This window comes from Propithecus coquereli, unplaced genomic scaffold, assembly GCF_000956105.1.
Source record: "Propithecus coquereli isolate 6110/MARCELLA unplaced genomic scaffold, Pcoq_1.0 Scaffold388, whole genome shotgun sequence".
Taxonomy (NCBI): Eukaryota; Metazoa; Chordata; class Mammalia; order Primates; family Indriidae; genus Propithecus; species Propithecus coquereli.
In genome coordinates, this window is record NW_012149596.1 from 1,430,627 (window position 1) to 1,439,639 (window position 9,013).

The following is a 9,013-nucleotide window of genomic DNA, read 5'->3' on the forward strand; positions in this document are numbered from 1 at the left end:
CCAAATTAAGGTGTCAGTAGAGCCAGGCTACCTCTGAAGGTGCTAGGGAAGAAACTATTTCATGCCTCTCTCCTAGCTTCTGGTAACTTTAGGTGTACCTGGCTTGTAGATGCATCACTCCTGTCACATGGCTGTCTTCCCTTGGCGTGCCTTCACATCATGTTCCCTCTGCATGTCTGTCTCTATTTCTAAATTTACCCTTTTATGAGGACACCAGTTATGTTGTATTAAGGCTCAACCTCATGACCTCATTTTAACTTCATTACCTCTGTAAATACTCTATTTCCAAATAAGGTCACATTCTGAGGTTCTGGGGGTGAGGATTTCCACATATCTTTTGGCAAGGACACAATTCAACCCATAACAAGAAGGTAATGTATTTTGTGTAAAGCATTTGGAACTATGCATGGAGAGAAGTTCTTAATGAATATTAAATACACCCCACTTCCTGAGCCTATGTAGGTCCCCCTACAAGTCTCCATGCTTGGGACAGAGGTGAGATTTGAGAGTTTATCTGTGGCATCTTAGTCTCATCCAGCTATCTAAGGAAAATGGATAGAGTAACAGGAAAAGCAGGCCTGGGACCAAAGCTTGTGGTACCAACATTTGCAGACTAGGTCAAGGAAGGAATATCTATATAGGATAATGGGAAGGAGCAGCCAGAGGGCAAAACGTACCAGGTGAGAAAGGGGCTCACAGAAGACAGAGTGTTTCCAAGGAATGTTTCAGTGGAGGACTTGTCCAAATTGAAGGTCAGTTCATATGAGGGTAGAAAACTGGTTCTTGATTTTGTGACAAGGAAATCGTTGTTGACTTTGATGAAGGGCCAGCCTCTGCCACTAGGCAGAGTAAAGGGGTCATTTTTTGTGTGGGTTTGTTTTTTTTTTTCTCTTCTTTTCCTTTTTTTCTTTTTCTTTTTCTTCTCTTTTTCTTTTCTTTTTTCTTTTTCTCTTTTTTTCTTTTTCTTTTCGTTTCCTCTTCCTTTTTTTCCTTTTTTTTTCTTTCCCCTTCTCTATATTTTTGAAATGAATTTAAAGAAAGCAGTTGGGCAAACCTGAAGGAATTTCTGAATTCAGGTAATGTTATTTCACCATAAAGCAACTTTTCTGATAGAAACATATCAGGCCATTGGGCTGGATTGTTCTGTTGATATATGGGTTATACTGAGAAATAAGAGTTGGCTAGAAGTAGAAATTACATGATATTTGGAAGATCAAAGGAAAGGAGCAAGCATTACTCTTAAAAGTCTTTGAGATTAGATACAGTGAAGGACAGATGCAGAGCTACCCATCAGGTTCCAATTTTTCCTCACTCTCTGCCACTCTATATTCAGCCCTTCTTTCCATCTCCCAGCCCTGATGACCAACAGTGGCCCTAGGCCTACCACCAGATGCTTGGCTGCAGGCTCACAAAGGCCACAGCTTCTTATAGACTTCCCCATCCGCCCCGCTTCACAGTCCCACGTTAGCAGCCAGATGAGCCCGGATTCTCAGATTTTCCTGAAAGTTCTGATTTATCTACTCATGGCAATGTCTCAAAAGGGCTGGTTTAGTGACTTCTTTCATCTTCCAACTCCCCCTTCTATACCTCTACTTCCTCAGCTACTCCTATAAATTTCACATGGTCTTATCAATATTTAAAAATCCCTTATTCCATAATACTCATAGTGATTATGCTTCCCTGATTAATACAGCTACACTTTTTTTTCCTGAGAATTTGGTAGATGTTGCTTTTCTCAAACTAAGTGATGCTATTAAGAAGTCTTAGACAAACTTGCTCTCCTTTTTCTTGTACACAATGTGCCTTTCTGCCATCTGATTCTTTTTTTATTCTTTTTTTTTTTGAGACAGAGTCTCGCTCTGTTGCCCGGGCTAGAGTGCCGCGGTGTCAGCCTAGCTCACAGCAACTTCAAACTCCTGGGCTCAAGCGATCCTTCTGCCTCAGCCTCCCAAGTAGCTGGGACTACAGGCATGCGCCACCATGCCCAGCTGGTTTTTTCCATATTTTTAGTTGTCTGGCTAATTTCTTTCTATTTTTAGTAGAGATGGGGTCTCGCTCTTGCTCAGGCTGGTCTCAAACTCCTGACCTTGAGCGATCCTCCCGCCTCGGCCTCCCAGAGTGCTAGGATTACAGGCGTGAGGCACCGCACCCAGCCTCTTTTTTTATTCTTGAAGTTAAGGATCTATGGAAGCATATGCCTTGGTCCCGATCTTTGGGTGTTAATTTTACCTGGGTTATAGTGAGCCATTCTAATCATTCATTTCAGGGAAGTTTTATTTTGCTTAACTTTTTTTTTTCCTGATCCACTTCTTTTCTTCAGGGACATCAATTATGCATATGTAAGATGTCTTTGTCATCTTCTACATTCATTTCCTATCATTACTCTTTTTGGTTTTGTTTGATTGACTCTAGCCTCCTGTATGGAGACAGTCCTCCATGAACCTCTTGTGTTTCTTCATGTTTAGACATTAACAATCAATTTGCTCAGATTTATTTACATTCCCAGACAGTAAAGATAAAGAATGGTTTCCTCCCTGGAGATATTCCCAGAGAAGATTTGGTTACATTCCAAGTTAATCAAGATAATTCTCTCTCTCTCTCTCTCTCTCTCTCTCTCCCTGTCTCTCCCTCCCTCTCTCCCTTTTCTCTTTCTCTCTTGCTCTCACTCTGAGGAAAATGGGCAATAAAACAATATTTCCTCCCACATTTTAATTATGTACACTTCAATCTTGTAGAAATATTGAAAGAACAGTAAACACCCATATAATTTCCATCTAGATTTAACTATGTGTAAATTTTTTCCCAAAATATCAATGGTAAGTCATAGACATAACATTACACCCCAAAATAATTGATCATCCATCTAATAATAAGGACATTCTTCCACATAACTGGAATATCATTATCAATCTAATTCTATGATATCTCATATCTAGTCCATTTTCAAATTCTCTCATTGTCCCTAAGATATATTTTGCAGCTTTATTGAGGCATAATTAGCATGTAATAGAACCTGTTTAAAGTGTATAATTTGATGACATGTATAATTTGTATAATTTGTATAATTCGTATGTATAATTTGACATATGTGTGCACCTTTCAAACCATCACTACAATAAAAATAACGAACATACCCATCACCCCCAAAAAGTTTCCTTATGCCTCTTTGTCATCCATTCCTCCTTCCCCACACCCTCCCCCATCCACAGACAACCACTGATCTGTTTTCTGTCATTACAGATTACTTTGTGTTTACTGCAATTTTATATAAATGGAGTCATACTGCAGGCACTCTTTTGGCTTCTTCCATTCGGTGTAATTACTTTGAGATTCATTCATGTTATTACATGTATCTATATTCATTCATTCTTATTGCTAAGTGGTATTTCATTGTATTGATATACCAAAATTTGTGCATCCATTCATGTGTTCATGGAAATTTGTGTTTCTAGTTTTTGGCTGTTACAAATAAAACTGATATGAACATTTGTATACAAGACTTTGTGTGGCCATAGTTTCATTTCTCTTGAGTAAATGCCTAAGAGTGAATGGCTTAGTCATATGGTAGGTGTATACTTAACTATTTAAGAAATTGCCAAACTGAGAGCTGGACTTGGTGGCACATGCCTGTAGTCCCAGCTGCTTGGGAGGCTGAGGCAGGAGGATCCCTTGAGATCAGGAGTTGGAGGCTGTAGTGAGCTATGATCATGCCACTGCACTCCAGCCTGACAGAGTGAGACCCATCTCTGAAAAGAAAAAAAACAAGAAAAGAAAAAGAAAAAAACAGCTATTTCCCAAAGTGGTTGTACCATGTTACGTTTCTACTAGCAGTATGTAAGTGTTCCAGTTGCTTCCTATCTTTGCCTTCACTGAATATTGATTATTCTTTTTAATTTTAGTAATTTTAGTCGGAGTGTAGTGGTATCTCACTGTGGTTTCAATTTACACTTCCCTAATAACTAATGCTGTTGAGCATCTTTTTTTTTTTAATCTTCACTAGATTACTTTTAATGAAATAATGTAAATGCTATGTAAATAGTGGTTAAACTATATTGTTTAGGGAATGACTTAGAAAAAGCCGACATGTTCAGTAGACACAACCATCCACTTTTTTCTGAAGAGTTTTGATCCAAAGTTGGTTGAATCCAGATTCAGAACCCTTGGATATGGAGGGCTGACAGCATTTGTCGCTATGGAAGTGTCCACTTAAAAATGGTTAAGATGATAAATTTTATATTATGCTTACAATTACAACAGCTAAAAAGGGAGCAGGGGCAGATACGTTTGTGTGCCCCCAACATAATTCATTAATTCAAATATTAAGCCCTTAGTATGTGCAGTGTCTGCCATTGTGCTCACACTCTGAGAAGGCAACCAAATAATCAAACAGCGCCTGTTAGGCGGTCTGTGGAGCTAGGGTTATTTCACCAGCCAGGCCACATCACCACCAGGATGCAGCCACCTGTCTTAGCCTGCCAGGCCCACGACAGCTGTCATTGGTAAGTACCCTCTCTGTGATCAATCAGAATCTGGTTTATCATTAGTCTTGTAGAAGCTTCAAGCCAACCTGTCCTTCACTAGTTTTGCCTGAGGGCATCCAATTTCTTATAGGTACCAGCAGAAAATACTTCAAAACATTATCAGAATGTGGATCTAGCCAGCACGGTGGCTCATGTCTGTAATCTCACCACTTTGGGAGGCTCAGAAAGGAGGAATGCTTGAGCCCAGGAGTTTAAGGATGCAGTGAGCTGTGATCCCACCACTGCACTCCAGCCTGGACAACACAGCAAGACCCTGTCTCCAAAAGACAAAAAAAAAAGTGGATTCTAATGGCAGCTTTATACTTGTACTTCTGAGCCTTAAATTCAGTGGCTCAAGCAAATTTCCTTTACACTTTAGACATGTTGAGGATTAAATATGTAAAGAACAGCACAGCATGACAAAACATGGCCATTGTGTTTACTTTCTATGTGCAATATGGACTTCGTTATGCATCAGGGGAAAAAATCATCTTAAGTATCTTAAGTATCCTCCTTCTAAGCCTACAATCCTGAACTATAGGACAATTAATCAAGGCGCTGCCCTGCTAGCCATCAGCCTCAAGACACAGGATATTTCTCTGGTTAACTCTGCTCAGGTCTTTTAGTTCTGGCCCTTCGTTGCAAATACCACAAGTATGGTTAAAATGAAGAGGATAAGTAATGCTCCACAAGCCAACATGACACCTGCAGTCTGAATCCTGGATATACAGTATAGTCAGTCCACCTTATATCTTTGTACAAGACTTTGTTAAACGTCTTTACAGAGGAACATCCAGATTCCAGATGTAGCTGCCGAGGAGACCCTGTTATGCTGTGGGGACTGGCTGGGGCAGGGCAGGCGGCTCTGGCTTCCCACCCTTCTGTTCCGAGATGGGGGTGGTAGGCAGGATCTCATCTTTGGGTTCCACAATGCTCACATGGTCAGGCAGAGGTTTCTTAGGGCCAATCTTACCAGTAGGGTCCCAGGGTAGCATGATCTTCACCTTGATGCCCAGCACATCCTGTCTGAGCAGCACATGGTGCACAGCAGTGTCAACGTAGTAGTTAACAGGGTCCCCACTGTGAATCATCAGGCCATCCACAAACTCCATGGACTTAGCCCTCTGTCCTCGGAGTTTCCCAGACACCACGACCTCACAGCCCTTGGCTCCACTCTCCATGATGAACCGCAGCACACCATAGCAAGCTCTCCGCACAGCAAGCCCTCCAAGGAGTTTGTAACGCAAAGATTCTGCCTGGGCAATGGCACAGAGACCTCTTGTGGCCACCTTTTCAGCATAAAGCTCTACACTGCCCTCTGGGAAGCCAAATCTCTTCTGAACTACTGCGGTCAATTCCCGAATGCACCGGTCCTTCTCACCAAGAACATTCTGTGTTCTGATGGCTAAGATAATGATTTCTGTCCTGGTTGGTGTAACTCGGACCTCAACTCCAGAGTAGCCATCTTCAGCCAGCTCCCGAGTAAGAAACTCATTCAGTTCAGCTTTGAAGATGCCATCAGCAACAAACTTCCTCTTCTTGGAGATCTGCACAGCCATCTTGCCGCCGCACACTGCCGAAAAGAAAAGGTGTTGAGCATCTTTTCTTGTATTTATTTGCCGTTTATATACTATCTTGGTTGATGTATCTTTTAAAATATTTTGCCAATTTTTCAACTTGGTTGTTTGTCCTATTATTGAGTTCTAAGAGTTCTTTATATATCCTAGATATAAATCCTTTGCTGGATATATATTTTACAAACATTTTCTCCTAAGTTTGCCTTTTCATTTAAATAAGAGAAGAGCAAAGGTTTTTATTGTTAATAAGTCCAATTCATTTTTGTTTCCTGTTATAGTTCATGGCTTTTTTTGGTCACGGTTAAGAAATTTTTGCAAAGCTCAAGGTCATTAAGATTTATCCTATACTTTCTTCTAGAAGTTTTATAATATTGGCTCCTACATTTGGTTTCATGATCCATTTTTATTTAATTTTGTATATGATGTAAATCCTTTAAGGATTTAGGTTCATTTTGTTTTGCACATGGCTATGGCTGTCCAATTGTTTCAGCACCATTTGTCGAAAAAGATAATCCACTGAATTGCCTTGTTACTTCTATAAAAAATTAATTGGCTGGTTATATTTCTGTTCAGTTTTTCTGTTTGTCTATCATAATGCCATTACCACCATTGGCATTACTGTGGCTTCTGTATAACTATAGCATTACTGATTACTGTAGCTTCATAAGTCTTGAAGTCAGATAATGTAAATTCTCCAACTTTATTCATCTTTTCCACAGTTGTTTTGGCTATTCTGGGTCTTTCGAATTTCTATATAAATTTTAGAATCAGCTTGTCAGTTACAGTGAAAAGCCTGTTGGGATTTTGATTGAGATTGAATTGAATCCATAGATCTATATGGAGAGAATTGACATCTTAATAATATTTAGTTTGCCTTTCCATGAACAGGGCATATCTTTCCACTTATTTAGGTCTTTAGTTTCTCTCAGAAGTGTTTTGTAGTTTTCAAGTGTACAAATCTTACACATATTTCATTAAATTTATCCCTAAATAGTTCATGTTATGCCATTTTGAATGATATTAGTTATTTTTAAATTTCAGTTTGCAATAGTTCTTTGCTAGTATGTAGAAATATAATTAACTTTTTTTTATTTCAGCATATTATGGGGGTACAGATGTTTAGGTTACGTATGTTGCCCTTGCCCCCCTCCCCCCAAGTCCGAGCTTCAAGCGTGTCCATCCCCCAGATGGTGCGCCTCGCACTCTTTATGTATGCATATACCAGTCCCCTCCTCCCCCTACCCCTCCCCCCTGCCCGACATCCAATAAATGTTATTCTTATATGTGCACTTATGTGTTGATCAGTTAATACCAATTTGATGGTGAGTACATGTGGTGCTTGTTTTTCCATTCTTGGGATACTTCACTTAGTAGAATGTGTTCCAGCTCTTTCCAGGAGAATACAAGAGGTGCTATATCACCATTGTTTCTTAAGAACTCAGGAAAATCAACAAGAAAAAATCAAACAACCCTATAATTGACTTTTATATGTTGATCTTGTATCCGATAACCTTGCTAAACTCACTTATTACTTCTAGTAGCTTTTTTGTAGTTCCTGTAAGCTTTTCTACATAGACAATCATGCCATTTGTGCAAAATGATAGTTTCACTTCTCCCTTTCCACTACAGATGTCTTTTATTGCACTGACTAAAACCTACAGTATAATGTTGAATAGAAGTGGTCAGAATGGATATATTTATGTTTTTCTTGATCTTCAGAAGAAAACATTTAGTCTTTCAATACCAAGTATGATGGTAGCTGTGGATTTTTCATATATGCTCCTCATCAGGTTGATGAAGTTACCTCTATTCCTAATTTGTTGATATTAAATAGTTTTATCAGGAATAGGTGTTGGATTTTTTCAAATGTTTTTTATCCACCTATTGAGATACTCATATGTTTTCTTCTTTTTAGTTTGCTAATCTATTGAATTATATATATTACATTGATTTTTTGATAGTTAAATCTAGCATTTCTGGAATCAAACTCCTCTTGGTCATGATGTTATCATTTTACATTTCATTGGATTCAATTTGCATATATGTTTATGTGGGATATTGATTTATTCTTTTCTTTGTCTGCTTTTGGTATCAGGGTAACGCTGGGCTCATAGAGTAAGTTAGGAAGTGATACCTCCTCTGGAAGAATTGGTGTGGAAATGGCATTATGTCTTCTTTAAATGTTTGATACAATTTTCCAGTGAAGTCATCTGGTCCTAGAATTCTTTTGTAAGAAGGCTTTTAACTACGAATTTAATTTCTTTAATAGTTACAAGGCTATTCGGGTCATCATTTTCTTTTTCATTAAGCTTTGGTAGCTTGTATCTTCCAAAGACTTTGTCTATTTCATGTAAGTTGTTTAATTTAGGAACATAAAGGTGTTCATCACATTCCCTTTTTATCCTTTTTTATCTGTAGAGTTGGAAGTGATGCCCCTTCTTGATATTGGTAATTTGCATCATAAGGTTTATTATTTGAAGTTTTTAAAAACTTTTTTGATGTAGGCATTTCATGCTATAAACTACCATCTTAGCACTGCTTGTGCTGTACCCTATAGGTTTTCATATGTGTTTCTATTTTCATTTGTTCCAAGAATTTTTTTTTTATTTCAGCATGTTATGGGGGTACAGATGATTAGGTTACATATGATGCCCTTACCCTCCCTCCCCTCCAAGTCCGAGCTACAAGTGTGTCCATTCCCCCGGAGGTGCACATCGCACTCATTGTTTGTGCATATGCCCGTCCCCTCCTCCCTCCTCCCCCTCCCCCTGCCCAACATCCAATACATGTTATTCTTATATATGCACTTAAATGTTGATCAGCTAATACCAGTTTGATGGTGAGTACATGTGGTGCTTTTTTTTCCATTCTTGGGATACCTCGCTTAGTAGAATGTGTTCCAGCACTTTCCAGGAG

General features: G+C 39.0%; 1 pseudogene across 1 annotated transcript; it reads right to left on the bottom strand.

The window, feature by feature from the left end:
- Positions 1–5,271: 5,271 nt before the first annotated feature.
- On the bottom strand, positions 5,272–6,104 carry LOC105816842 (annotated as a pseudogene). Its single transcript, XR_001137809.1, has one exon. The product of XR_001137809.1 is annotated as a 40S ribosomal protein S3 pseudogene (transcript).
- Between the last annotated feature and the right edge of the window lie 2,909 nt (positions 6,105–9,013).